Raw genomic sequence first — 14,465 nt, forward strand, 5'->3', positions numbered from 1 at the left:
GCTGTGTGTGTCGCTCACAGGGGAGACATGGATGGAATGCCCGTGTCAGGTATAAGTTAATTACAAGAGGTTTGTAAGTGAAGGGTAAGGTGTATTCCTCTAGGGCCAGACAGGAACCATCAAATGTGGCATGTCCAAACTAATCCTGTACATGTACCTTGCAGCAATATCCTTTCCCAAGTCCCAATTCCATTGCTCCTGCCATTTCCTCCATACTTCCGATAACGTTTTACAAGCACTAATGATTTGTCATTTGCCAACCTCAGCAGTAGTCTCAAAATTTCCAGTTGCTTACATAACTTCTCTTTGTCAACCAAAAACATTTCTTTAAAATGCAGCTCCTTGTTAGGTAGTCCATTTGTTGCTCTTTATGGCAATTAACTCTCTTCTACAGCAGGTAAGTCTGTCACGGAGTTCTTTTGCTTTAAGAATTATGAACTGTTTTTCTTTTCCCACCCACATTTCAGGTGGAATTTCTAGTCCTGATTTCATCAGATGTGTAAAACTGCTAGTCTGGTATGAGGAATTCAAAGCCATGAAGAACTTTGTTCATCTTCTGTCAGACCAAACAAGTCAACTAACACTCTGTCTTGAATAAATACTGAATTAATTTTCATTTACCATGTGTTTCATAGCCCTTACGGTTAAGACATTTATTTAGATTAGGTTATGGTATCACCAATGATGTATAAGATGCCTTGATAGATGATGGAGTTTTCTACATAGCAACCAATTTTCAGTCAAGTACTTGCCTGGTAATAATTGACCTTGTAGAGAACTGTAGAACTAAGGTGAGTTGTTCTGGTGCTCTAATGAATCAACCAGCATAAAACAGGGAGAAATCTATTACAGCTCCTCAAAGGCAAGATGTCTGTGTTTCAGGAGATTTGGAGTTGTGCATTGAATGACATCATTAAATGCTGGTTGTCAGTATTGTAAGGCAAGGTTAGACTGCTGCAGGTGCAGGTTTTCCTATCATGGAAGGGACACATGATTACACCAAAACGTAAAAATGCTCATTTTTACTGTGTGTGCAACATAATGTAATTGCTAACTTCTCTGTGGTCATGTGTGTAGTTCCATGAGGAATGAATATTTCTCACTCTTTCTTGTATTCTGGAAGATGTATTTTATCATTGCAATTACAAATTGTATAAACCCCCTCTGACAGAGCAGGTTTTTTCCACCTGGAACAGCAAAACTGTTTGGAGTAGATGTTTAGAGCCACGTTAGTTTGAGGAGGGGGTGTGAGGAATGTGCTGAGCAGTATTAAAGTTGTTGAATAGGAATTGGTGGCTGTTGGCTGGTCAGACATTAGGAGGATGTTAACAACTCATAATTTGAGGATTAGGATACATGAATTCCTGAATTAACCCATGTGGAAAACATTGCATCAACGTTTAACTATGCTGTTGTTCTGGGCAGTCATAAGATCAAATCCTCTTGTTCCCATGCTTCTCTGTCCTTGCCTGCTGACATTATCTCATGGAATGAAGAAGAGCCCCACAGGGATTCAGATTCAGGAAGTGTTTTCTACATTTATATGAAAATTAATAAGACTTATTAATAATAAGACTTAGATGTTGAAGTAACTTGCTTGACTATCAGGAGTTTTTGCTGTGGTGTTCTGCTGATAAAGAGTTTTATTCTAGAATGTTATTATTTACATTTTACAAAGCTGGTCATTAAACATTACACATTCTTTATCAGAATCATCTTGTAGATGAAAATGTAAATTATACCCCATTTACTCTTATCTTAATGCATATTAAAATGACTGTGCATTCTTTTAACACCTCCAGACATTAATTGTACAAAACATGATTCTTAAAATAAAATATTTGATTATTTATCTGTAATTGGTTTCTTTTTCATTACATTGATTCTCAGTGTGCCACCAGGGGGCAATCATTCATTTCCTAAATCTGATCTTTTACCATCAAAACCTGCCAGAACAGTGGATTTACTAATATTTTTAAATGACTGTATGTGAAAGGCAACATACGTGTCTTAAAAATGCTTCTTAAATTACTTGTGTAGTTTAATATTTTACTGTGCACTACTTAGGTCTTACTTTTATTTTGAGCAGCTGAAATTTGACTCCTTTGTAAAAGTTTTTACTGGTGAGCTTCATGCAGCACGGAAATGGTGGATGGTTTGTATTTCGTGCAGTATGGGATTTTTCTGGTAAAAAAAAAAATAAATTTTTTTATATTGCCATTGTAATATTCAAAATTTGTTTAAATCATATTATTTTCCTATTCTTTTACTTTTTGCTGCACTAATATTCTATTAATATTTATTAGCCTATATATGTGATCCTGAAATTGGAAATACATCCATAAATAATAATAGTACATCCATATATATCCTTATATGATTTTTTTTCTTTCTTTATGTACACAGTGGTTACAACATTCTGCAGTTAAAGCCAAGGCTGCCTTCTGTAAAACTCTACAGCTCTGTATCAAATGCACTCTTTCCTTTCAAGACAATTCTCTTGTAATTGGGTCTTCTATTAGGTGTACATGTGTTGCTATAAAGATGAGCCAGAGGAAATATATTCCTGCAACAGTGCAAAAGTAAAAAATTATGAAAGATGGCAATAGCTGTAAATATCTGTTTGAGCTACATGGGGCTATAGAGTTATCCATATTTTTGTATATTAGTATGTCAGTCTGTAGAAGCTTCCAGGCCTCCCTAGGGTCCTCACCACTGTATAACCATTAGGCATAAAGGTATATATTTTATGCTCTAAAATGTAATGACTTAAATCTGTTTCTGGCAGTAGTAGAATTTTTCTTCATGTGCTTGGCTTAATTTGCCTGAAAAAAATTCTTCCTGTACTCTTGGCAAATAGTCATCCTTTAGTCTAAGAAGGCAGATCTCCTATTTCTTCACTGTGTTGTGTGAGTATGAGGAAGATTGAGTCAGTTAATCAGAGCAGCACAGTGGTAAACAGCATTTGGTTTTGTCATGTCCTGAATGACACTTAAAAGTCATGGATCTGGTATCACATTGGAGACATAGGGTTTAGTTCATGATATAAACTAAAGCTCCTGCTTCTTCTACCTGTAATTCAGAAAAAAAAAATTATATAGATGGAAAAAGCACCCTTAAGGTGACATTAGGGTTGTGTAAATAGCAACTACTTGCTGTATATGAACACTGGTGTCTTACTGAAAAAGTTCAGTGAATATTGTATTCCTAGGAAGGTTTGGAAATTTGGCAGTAAGCCATCTGCCGTGGTCTGATAGAGCCTGGGGGTTTCTAGGCAAAGGTCTTTACAGAGCCTGCTGGAAGTTTTCATCCATGCTAAGGAATTTATCAACAGAAGATTCCTGTTGAAAAGGTCATTATTATATTTTTTGTTTGTACCTTTTCTGTGGCAGAGGAGGTGCAAAATTCCCTGATATATTTAATTTTGTCAACTTTAAATGTATGGAAAAGTTGAAGTATGTCCTCGTAAGGTGGTTGTCTTTATATTTTGAGTTTAACAGCATCCTTGAAGTTAGGTTTTTTTGTTGTTTTGTAGGGGTTTTTTGTGTGGTTTTGTTTGGGTTTTTGTTTTAATTTTGGTTTTTTTTTGTTTGGTTTTTTGTATTTTTTGTTTGTTTTTGGTTCAGGTTTTTTGGGGGTTTTTTTGGTGGGATTTTAAAATTTATTTTATTATTTGATTTTACCTTATAATGTGAAAAAGTGTTATACAGTACCTACTTGAAATTAGAGCAGCTTGCTGTTACGTATGCAGTGAGATTTATGATTTAGCACATTCACTGATAGTGAGATTGTCAAGATGCAAAAAAGTAATTCAAGCCTAACACGGAAGTATGTTGTCCCTTCCTTCCTTCCAGTTTCTCACTCTCTAATAGCAGTGAGAACTTGAAATGGATGAAAAATGTTGGGGCACCTGTTTGTTCTGAGGGATGTTGTAAAAGAAAGAGATTCTGGGAAAGTGAGTTACCTGCCACTGCGAGGCAAGCTGTAGACAGATGCTGGAAAAACAGAAACCCCTGGAAAAACTCAGGTACTTGTTTCCATTTTTGAGGATCTGCATTCCTCCATGCTCTGCTAGTCCAGCCCCAGTGCTTCCATGTCTTACCATCAGGGAGTAACACGCCTTGTGAACAGGTCCCAGGCCTCCAGCAGGATAAAAACACCTCCATCCCCAGAGGATTAAAGCTAAGCAGACTTTTCTGCCTCTCTTCTCATCCTTCCCTTCCTCTCACATTTCCACCGCAAGCAAAATGGAAGGTAGCTATTACCACTGAACGGTAATATCATTGTTTTACCATTACTCATTGTTTTACCATTGAGGAATGGCAAAATGCAGTTTCGCCTACAATACTGAGGAACCTTAGAATCAGAGATTCATTTAGGTTGGAAAAGACCTCAAGGTTATCAAGTTCAACCATTAACTCAGCACTGCCAAGTCCGCCATTAAACCATGTCCTTGTGTGCCACATTGGCACATCTTCTAAATACCTCCAGAAATGGCGACTTAACCACTTCCCTGTACAGCATTTTACAAAACTTGACAACCCTTTTGGTGAAGAAGTTTCCCCTAATATCCAATCTAAACCTCCTCTGGTGCCACTTGAGGCTGTTTCCTCTCATCCTATCTTTTATTACTTGGAAAAAGAGACCAACACTCCCCTAATTACAACCTCCTTACAGGTGTTTGTAGACAGTGATATGATCTCCTTGCGCCTCCTTTTCTTCACCTTGAGTTGGTTCTGATCAGAAGGCAAACTCTAATAAATAATAATAAATTATTAATTGTAAACGATGATTTATATGATTACAGGAAAGCTAAAATGATCCGTTTTTACGGCAGTGAGTTCTATAATTTTAACTTGTTAGAAAAAATGAAGTAATTCTGTTTCAAATATGTTCCCTAATCATGTTATGTGGTACTCTGCAATTCCTGTGTTATGGAAAACTGGAAGAATTTCTTTTCAGTGCGCTTTTTTCATATTATTCTCAACTAAATAGCTCAATAGGTATTTATCAGCTCAATTACCAGTTTTCCAGTTTGAAGACTCTTAACCTATGTAATCTGTTTTGTGTGGAAGTTACTTAAAATCTCTAGTCACTCTTGTATGTTGCTTTTCTGTTCTGCTGTAGCCTTTTCAAATGTGACATTTGAAAGGAATAACACGGTAATCCGAAAGGGAAAAAAAAGGGGGGGAGGGAAGGAAATTTTTTCCTCAGCATGAGAACAATAAAGGTGTGGATCAGATGGTCTAGAAATGTTGTGTAGTCTTCATCCTTGGAAGTTTCCAAGATACAACTGGATAAAGCCCTAAGTAACCTCACTGCATAGCTGACTTGTATTTGACTGTGAGATTGGTTTAGACACAGCCAGTGGTCCCTTACAAGAGGCCACCTATGATCCCATGATCAGATACCTAATCAGGGTACAAGAAATCTTAAATGTAGACTTAATGCAATGTCAAACTGATGTTTTCTTCTTTACTCTCTCTTCTTTTCCTGAAACATTGTGTGTGCCTTTTTGCCAGCTGGTGAGCATTGAGGTGTTTAGAGAAAACTAACTGTGGTGCTCCAACCCCTCTTTTTACCAAGTGGGTAGGAGACCATTATTATGCACATAGTTGGCAGTTGCAGCCAGGGCAGGGAAAAAAAGCATCAAAGGGGGTAGTATTGTGAAGTGTGGCTTGGGGAGCAACATCCCTCCCATCTCTCTGTGCCAAGTTACTTCCCTGAATTTGGACAAAGGCAGATATTAAGGAGAAAGTATGTTTGGGATTGCCTGGATCTGTGGCTGCTGCTGTTGGCTGAAGGAGTGGCAAAAATGGTTCAAAGAGAGCAAGTTGTCTGCTGCAAGGGAAAAGGACTACACTTCATGCCATGGCATGTCTATTGCCTCTGGTATGCTCCTGCACTGGAGAAACTCAGCAGAGTTGGACCCTGTTTAGTTTTAGTTCCCTGACCAGTCTTCTCCCACTCTCTGGATAGGTGACTCTTCTGGCTAGGTGCTTTTTTTCTTCCACCGATCTCCAAATCTCTGCAGAGTACCCATACTGTCAGCGTCTTGGCGCTGAGTGCCACTGTGGCTTGTTAGAGCCACAAGGCAGATATTTTCTTGGACATCCATTGTTTTTCATTTATTACTACTTAATTGAACCCGGCCTTTCAATAATCCCTTTTTGTGAGATAGGCCTGCAAAATTTCACTGTCTGTATTTGTGTATCCTGGATAGTTTTCTGTCACTTCAGTGTTCTGTGCTGTACAAGGTATGACGCTTCATTAAAGCCATGTTCACCTCATCAGTCAGCCATTGGTGATCCACTCTTATATAGCATTCTTCTATGACTGAAGTTGGTTTAAGGTATAGGTCTTAATTTTATAGCTGGTAGTTCAGCAGTTTTGTATTTTGTGTAAAAAACCTCTGGTCCTGGTGATATGTTACTTCCAAGTGATCTGTCCATTCTAAAGCTTCTTTTGCTTTAGAAAGAAGTTCTGACCTTCAGAAGTAGTGCTGACAAATGTGACATCTCTGGAGTGTTCTAGAAAAGCACATAGATGATTTTATAGATATTTTAGCACCAAAATAGTTAAATATATGATTCTCCTTGTTTTAATGTTTTTTATTTTTGAAGTTTATCTGTTCTTAAAACACAACATCTGACTTAGTACGGATTAGGAGTGGTATAGTTTGGTGGCTATACGTCACTGGCGAGAGCCAGAAGCGTCTGGAGACCTCCAGAGGGAGACCCTGTCCACCTAAATAAGGTGTGTAACCTTAAGTAGTCAAGATCTTTTAGAAGTCTTCAGCATCACTTACTTCTCTCCACAGTCTCTGTAACAAACATAAACACTTTATAAGGACTGTTTTGTCATGTGTCTAAAATTAGGTCTTTAAGAAAAATATTCTGGTTAGCTGTAATTATATGCGACTTTTGGGAGCATGTACTGATCGCCTGAAAGAGCTCCTAATCACCATAACTGCTCAAAGTGAAAAAAGACCCCTTGAACACATTAGTCATTCAAGCTGACAAGTCAGAGGAGTTGTTCTGGTGTGATTTTAAAGGGGTTATTTCATAGCTCATAATCTTAAAAAATATTACTGGTTACTTTTCCCCTTTCATTCTCCATTGCATCATAAGAATAGGCTGGTATTTAAGTCTGGCTTTGCAGGAGAAAAGTTTCTTTACAAAAAAGCTATTTAGAATGAAGCTTGAGAAACAAAGAGCATAAACAATAGGTAAACTGGATTTGGGAGATAACTAGCTATCCAGGGCACTTTTCTTTATCTGTATAGATCTCTTAAATTAATCTCCAAGTGGCAGGCTTTGGCTACTGTGACTTGAGGTTTTTGTTGGTTTTTTTTTTTTTTTTAAACACACAGATAAACCCCCAAAGTTTCCAATTTCCCCAAAAGGCTTCTACTTTCCCTTTATATCCCTGATCTTCCCTGTGCATTTTCTAACTCCTTTTTCCCCGGGGCTGGTGAAATTGTCTGCACTTTAGATCCCCGAGCCGACTGAGGCACGTCTGGTTGGGAAGATACCATATTTTGTGGGAAGCAGGGGTGAGGATGCCTGGGCGGGGAGCAAAAGGCGGGGGAAGGGTGAGGGGTTGTATTCTTGACCTTAGGTAGCTAGTGCTGAGAGGTAGCGCATTGTGTGGGAGCGCAGAGAGAGCTGGAGCTCTCTGTGGATAAGGAGGAGGGAGGAGGAAGCTGGGACAGCGAGGGGGGAGGAGGAGGAGGAAGGAGCAGCATCTCTATCTTTCTTTGCAGACCACGCTGCTAAACAGCGAGGGGAGGCTCATGCTTCCCTAATATCCATCACTCCCTGCTTCCAGCGTGGTCGCAGACAGAGCAACAAAGAGGGTCTGAGAGGTAAGAGCCATGCAACTTGCAAAGCTTCTGGTAGCTTTTGGTAGCTTCTGCCAAAATAAGGGGAAGCAGCAGCAACAATAGAGAGAAAAGCTTATCAGCACCTGGGAATGCTCCGAGACGGCAGGGGGGTAAGTGGAAGCCCAGGGTTCCTGAAGGTTAGGGAAGTGTTAGTCCCAGCAGCAGCAGCAGCAGGAGCAGGAGCGGAGTGAGAGGGGAGCGGGCAGGTCCAGGCGGATCGGGACAGCAGCCAGCGGTGCTGAGCTGCGGGCAGCTCGTGTCCAGCTGCCTGCGTGGGCAGAGGAGGGAGTGGGGTATAACTGATTCATGGACAAATGTGACTTAGCAAGGGATGGAAATACTTTATTTACCCGAAATACAGCTTTGGAGTGAATAAAGCAATTCATTACTTTGTGCATATCAGAAGAGGAGAAAAAAAGAAGCAGAGTTGAAGTCTGCATATTGTTTTGACTTTTTTTTTACCTGAAAGTTTGATTTTTTCATTTTAGGACAACGTTTCAGATCAAAAATGCAGTTAATAGCAACAACAAGAAAAAAAGACAAGATTCCAAAAATAATTGTGCTTTTAAAGTCAAACAATTATTTTAAGAAAATATTTGTGATACCAAAACAAGGTATGGTGTTTGACCTGAGAAATACTGTTTCATTTCATTTAGGAAAAAAATAAAACCACAATTTTATACTTGCTTGAAATGAAATTTCCAATTTTGTGTTTTCATCCACTCAGACTAAAAAATCAGCAATTTGGTTAGGTGTATTTGTAAAGTGAAATGTTTATTTTTACTTGTTGATACTGGGATCTTAAATGAAGGAGACAGAAGCTATAGCATCTCTACATGGCAGCACTTGATGTTTGCTTTTTTCTTGTGCTTTGTCTCATTTACTTTACTTTTGGAGATATGGGCTACATTGGTTTTGATCTAATATTTCATAGACCCTTCTGAAATTAATTAATAAAAGTCATAGTGTCATTGTTTGTTGTTAAACATGTAGAACCAGGAACAGAGAAGATTAACAGTGGTTTGTATGTCTCATGAATGAGAGTCTTTAGGACCTAATGTTGGGTTTTGTTTTGTTTGGTTGCTTTTTGTTTGTTTTGGTTTTGTTTTGTTGGGGTTTTTTTCTGTAAAACACAGAATCATTCTCGGAAGCTGGATATTCTGGAATATTTGTTCTTAATTGGAAGTTTCTGTGTTTTCATCTCAACATTAGGTAACTAAAATATCTCTAGTGAGTGGATTTGTTGTTTGAGGGAGGAAATTGGAGCCACCTCTTTCCTGGTGCATTGGGAACTTGGAGGTGGTAGAGCTGAGTTTGATTTACTTTTTTGTCAGTGTAAATTCACTGCTATAAATGCACATCAGATCAACATCAGGGTCTGTACTGGCCTACGTTGCCTCATTTTTCTTATAAATGAGAGAAAAGCCACATCAGAGCAATGGGACTTCTGCCAGTTTTTACAATGATCTTAATTGCTCTTTCAGGGCTTATTTAATTTATATTATTATTTTCAAAATATAAATAAGAGTCTTACATTGCTCACCATGTCTGGTGTGGTAGTTATCACCTTTAGCTTTGAAATTTACTTAAGTTTGTAGACAATCAGGATTTTTATTATAAAAGAAAAACAAAATAACTTGCTTTCCTGTCAGCCCACCCCCTTGCTTATACAACTAGTTTGGCTTCGTTAGGTGGGTTTTTAAATTTTTTTTTTATTCTATAATTTGATTTTCTGACTTCAGGAACAACTGATACATCTTTGAAACCTCTTGTTCTGTTTTTTCCTCAATGTACAGCTGTTTAAGAAAATACTTAACTAATTGAGGCCTTAAACGTGATCTTCTGTTTCCTTAGAAAACCTAAATATACCATGTAGAAAACATTTTTATTTTTACTTTTCTTTTTGGTTTTGACTACAGTTTTGATTTTCTCTGGCTTCTGTTAAAGAAATGGCATGTTCTCACTTTGGAAAGTTTTAGCTGTGTTAGATGCATAAGGAACAGTAATAAAAGAATCCATATGTAAATCTACCATTGCAGGTAAATTTCATTTGAAGCTAACATTCTTTTCCACTTAGACAGTAGTTAGCTATTGTTCTCTTAAAACATATTTCCATGAATTGTATTGTTCTTGAAGTTTATAAGGGCTGGATGCAAAGCTTCCTGAAGTCAGGAAGAGACATTCCATAGACTTCAAATAGCTTTGGATCAGGCCTGTCACATGAGATTAGCTCCTGACAGAAGATGTAATAAGCACAAGCCCAGAAAGGAATGATTTGGGGATGGAATTTCACTCAGGCTGTGATAATCTTTGTGTTGTGAATATCTCTTAGTCACAATGTTTTTATATTCTGTGGAAAGTGTCTGTATTCCTTAGTATTTGGAATATAAGGTTTTTCTTCTCACTTATGCCCCAAGTCTATTGTCTATTTGTGTCTGTATTTAAATTCCTTGTAAGGGTAGTCTGTATTTGGATACAATGGCTCTGAATCTCTCAGATGAGATTTTGTGTTATTCAATAAAAATATGCATAATATGCACAAAGTTAAGGAAAGAGTTTTCAAATGTGAAATAGCAAGTTAAAAACAATGGTTTGAATTCTGTTTTTCCTTGTTAAACCAAAAGAATGCACTCTGTATAAGAAATTACTGGCTTTCGTAGTTTCTCTTTTAATAAAACAAAACCCAGAAGATACTGCTGTATAAAATGTGAAAAGTGGCAAAGTAAGACATTTATAATTTTTATGCATTTGAAGCTTATGGAACTTGCACACTGTAAAAGTAACCATCAGAAAAACAGTATAGTTTTGTTCAACAAAACAAAAGGAGGGCAGTAGAGTTAAGTGAAATTTTGATTAGGAAGTTGTAAACATTAAAAGGTGATTCTTACTAATAAATCAAAGCCTGTGAGACTCCCAGACCCTCTAGTGATGCTGGACATAGTTATCTTTAGGCGAAAAGTGCCTTTGTTCTTATTGATTGTGGTTTTTCTAATGAATACAAAGCCTAAAGGTGAATGATAAGTGATCTCTCACTCCTTTTTTTCCCCTTCATACAAAATAAAGAATTTACTTACTATCAGCTGAGATCAGGCAGCGCCAGAGATTTATTTCATGTGAATAAAAGCTACATGAGGAGCATAAAAGGCTAGTGGAACTACAACCAACCAAAATCTACATGGAAACATACCTACTTTCACAAAAACATACCTGCATTTGTATATTCCACATGTGCACAGGGAAAGTGTTGCTTCCTGAACTACAGCTGAATATTTCTTTGCTTTTTTCCCATGCAGATTATGGTTCATGATTCAGTCCATCAGAAAATCTGACTAAATCTTGAAAGCTTCTTTTATGCAGATTGTGGCAGGAAATACTATCATTTATGTAGGAAACTCAAATGTATCCTTAATGCTCATTTTAGAGATACTTGTAGCTGCACCTGTATAATTGTACTTAAGGATTCCAAAGATTTTTGGTTTGTTTTTGGTTTGCCTTCATTTGCCATTATCCATGTCCTGCCTTTCATGCTTAAATATTTATGTGAAGAATAAAGAAAGTCTAAGAAGTAACATTGGCAGTGTTGTATCTCTGAAGAAACAGTAAAAGAAAATTGCTATTTGCCTACATTGTATACTGTAGGAAAAATGTTGTAAAATATAAATAGTGACCAAGTGTTATATGAAGAAAATACCTTTTTTCCTAGTTAAACCTCACAGCAGTACTTCATGTACTAAAAGCAATCTATAATTATGTTGATGTGTATTTATATAATTATGCAGTAGATAAAAATGAAAAATTATTTGTAGAGAGTTTATTAACATCACAGAAAAGATGTATAGTAAAAACAGAATCATAGGATATCTCAATTTGGAAGACACTCACTCAGATCATCAGGTCCAACTCCCTGCTCCTTACAGGACAACCTAAAACTAAACCACATAACTAAGAGTGTCATCCAGACACTCCTTAAACTCTGTCAGGCTTGGTGCTGTGACCCTATGCCAGTGTCCAACCACCCTCTCAGTGAGAAACTTTTTCCTAATGTCCAACATGATGCTGTCTTTCCCTGGTTCAGCTTCATTCCATTCCTTCAGCCACTCCCCTAAAGTTTTGCCTTTGACACCATCTTGTTGCCCTCTGGGCTAGTTTTAGACTCTGGTAGTTTGATGTCCTTCCTAAGTTGAGGCACCCCAAATTGCACACAGCATTGGAGGTGGGGCTGCAGTGATGCAGTGCCCAGAGACAATCACTGCCCTCAACAGGCTTCCTAGGGCTTCCATGGTTGGCCCTTGTGGCTGCCAGAGCACACTCAGATTCATATTTCCATTGATCCAAACCCTCAGATCTCTTTCCGTGGGGCTGCTCTCCAGCCCAGTTTGTATGTTTAACCGGGATTTCCCATCCTAGATGGAGAATCCAGCACTTGCTCTTGTTAAATTTCCTTTGGTTGGTGATTATACTGCTCCCTAATCTCTGCAGGTGTCTCTCTATATTAGGCCTCTTGACCCTCGACTGACTCCACAGCTCCTCCTGTGTTTTTCAGCAAACTTATTCCTGTGTCCAGATATTTTATACAAATGTTAAATAACACTGGCCCTAAAACTGAGCCCTGTTGAACCCTGCAGTGGACTGGCTGCCAGTCTGATGACACCCCATGTACTATAACTCTTTGAGCCTTCATTATGTCATCTTAGAAAAAGATTTGAAAATGATTCTTACAAGAATCTTCAAGAGACATTTGTCTTCAAAACGACAGTGACTTTTGTTCTGTATGAAATAGAAGTTATGTAACTGTCTTGAGGATCTTTGAAGTATCATCTGGGAATTTCACAGTATTGTAACTTAGAGAAGACAACCTGTCTTTTTCTTCATGCCTAAGGCAGCAAGAAAATTAAGAAAGGCATGAAATCAGAATTATAGCAACTCCAAGTTTTTAGAGTATCTCCTTTTTGCCTACACTAGCCCACTGATGAACATTATTACCCATATGTTCATGTGGCCTCAACTTGGTCTATACACTGTTATTTTTGTAATTTGTGCATAAACAACAGTTCACAGCCTAGACAGACAACATGTGTTTTTACTTATGTAAATTACCCTGGCCCAAGTGCATCCGTGCCTCTTCAGCTGCTCCATCATAGCTACTCATGGCTAAAATCTTTTGTCTTTGAGGCGTTAAGAAACAAGGAGACCTTCAGTTACTTTGCACCAAACCACTTCTATCTTGCAAGCTGCATTTCCAGCTTCGTGCTCAACATATCTTTAATTCTTCTGCCATTTACTTCCCCATCCATCAAACCTAATCACAGTCTTGTTTTCTTTTAGAGGGCTGGGAAGGTGGAAGTGGGCATTTTTGGCAAACTGTTAATTTAATGTACTGGTCTACAAGCAGTCTGTACACTGACAATCCTATATCTTCCAGTTCAACTGTGACATGGGGAGGTTTAATACAGAAGGGAAAAAAGCTCCTGTTCAGAGACATAATAGCAGGAACAACTAGAAAATCAGGTAGTGTTGCTGTTTTCTGGGGAGATGTGCTTAGTACTGATGAACAGAATAAAAGGGAATTACTGTCTTTTCTTTGGGATTATTAAGCAGACATTGGGTTTGCTGATACAAAAACTAGTCTTACTCACACCAGCTCAGATAGCTGTGTTAATGAATTTCTTTGGTTAATGGACCCACTCGTCCTTAATGGACCTATCTTTGCTCCTCCACTTCCTTTTTTCTGATATGGTCCTGACATATATTTCTGTAGCTTAATTCACTCATGTTTTCTATGCTTCATTATACCTATGCATTTCTAGCATTTAGTTATTACTGTGCCATAAAGGATCCCTACAATCTCCAAAGGTCAGGTTACATTTTTCAGTTAAAATACCAACATCTGGCAGTGAATGTGGATAGTCTTCTCTAGATTTTAGTATGTCTTTCCTTGTGTGTATGTCTTTTTTTCTTTTATTCAGTTAGGTTTCCCAATATATTCTGATGCTATTATTTTATTTTATTTTATTTTATTTTATTTTATTTTATTTTATTTTATTTTATTTTATTTTATTTTATTTTATTTTATTTTATTTTATTTTATTTTATTTTATTTTATTTTATTTTATTTTATTTTATTTTATTTTATCTTATTTATTTCTCTTATGCAGCCAGCATTTCATATGCACAAAGGAAGGACAAAGGCTGCTGAGGGATCCGGTTGGGAGTATCAGTTGGTGTGAAAAAGAGTGCAGCAAGGAGGGAAGGTGACTAGGCTTGAGTTCATTCCCAGGTTTCAGCCCACTGACAATGTTCACTGTGTGAATTGTGTTCTCTCTTGGGTTCTCTTTCATGGAAATCCAATGATTTCCCTCTGAGGCAAAGTTTAGGCATTGTTCTGGAGCTAAGTTATTTCAAAGGCTGCTCCCACTCAGCAAAGTGGATGACACAATTACCTGTCACTCTCCTAATCCCACGTGATTTTCCAATACTATTGAAGTAGGTCTTGCATCCTGTGTGTAATGTGAGGCAACCTCCCCATTCATGTATCACAAGCTTTTAGTTCCATGCCAAAAAGTGCTGCTCTGATAAATGC

The 14,465-nt window shown here is 37.7% G+C and overlaps 1 protein-coding gene across 1 annotated transcript in view; it reads left to right on the top strand.

The window, feature by feature from the left end:
• The first annotated feature begins 7,706 nt into the window (after nucleotides 1-7,706).
• GREB1 (growth regulating estrogen receptor binding 1) overlaps nucleotides 7,707-14,465 on the top strand; it is an 88,092-nt gene continuing 81,333 nt past the window's right edge. Inside the window, exon 1 of the mRNA XM_018920887.3 lies at nucleotides 7,707-7,867. The gene's annotated coding sequence lies outside the window, so the exon portion shown is untranslated. The remainder of the gene's footprint in view (nucleotides 7,868-14,465) is intronic.

Source organism: Serinus canaria, chromosome 3 (assembly GCF_022539315.1).
Source record: "Serinus canaria isolate serCan28SL12 chromosome 3, serCan2020, whole genome shotgun sequence".
NCBI classification, from domain to species: Eukaryota; Metazoa; Chordata; class Aves; order Passeriformes; family Fringillidae; genus Serinus; species Serinus canaria.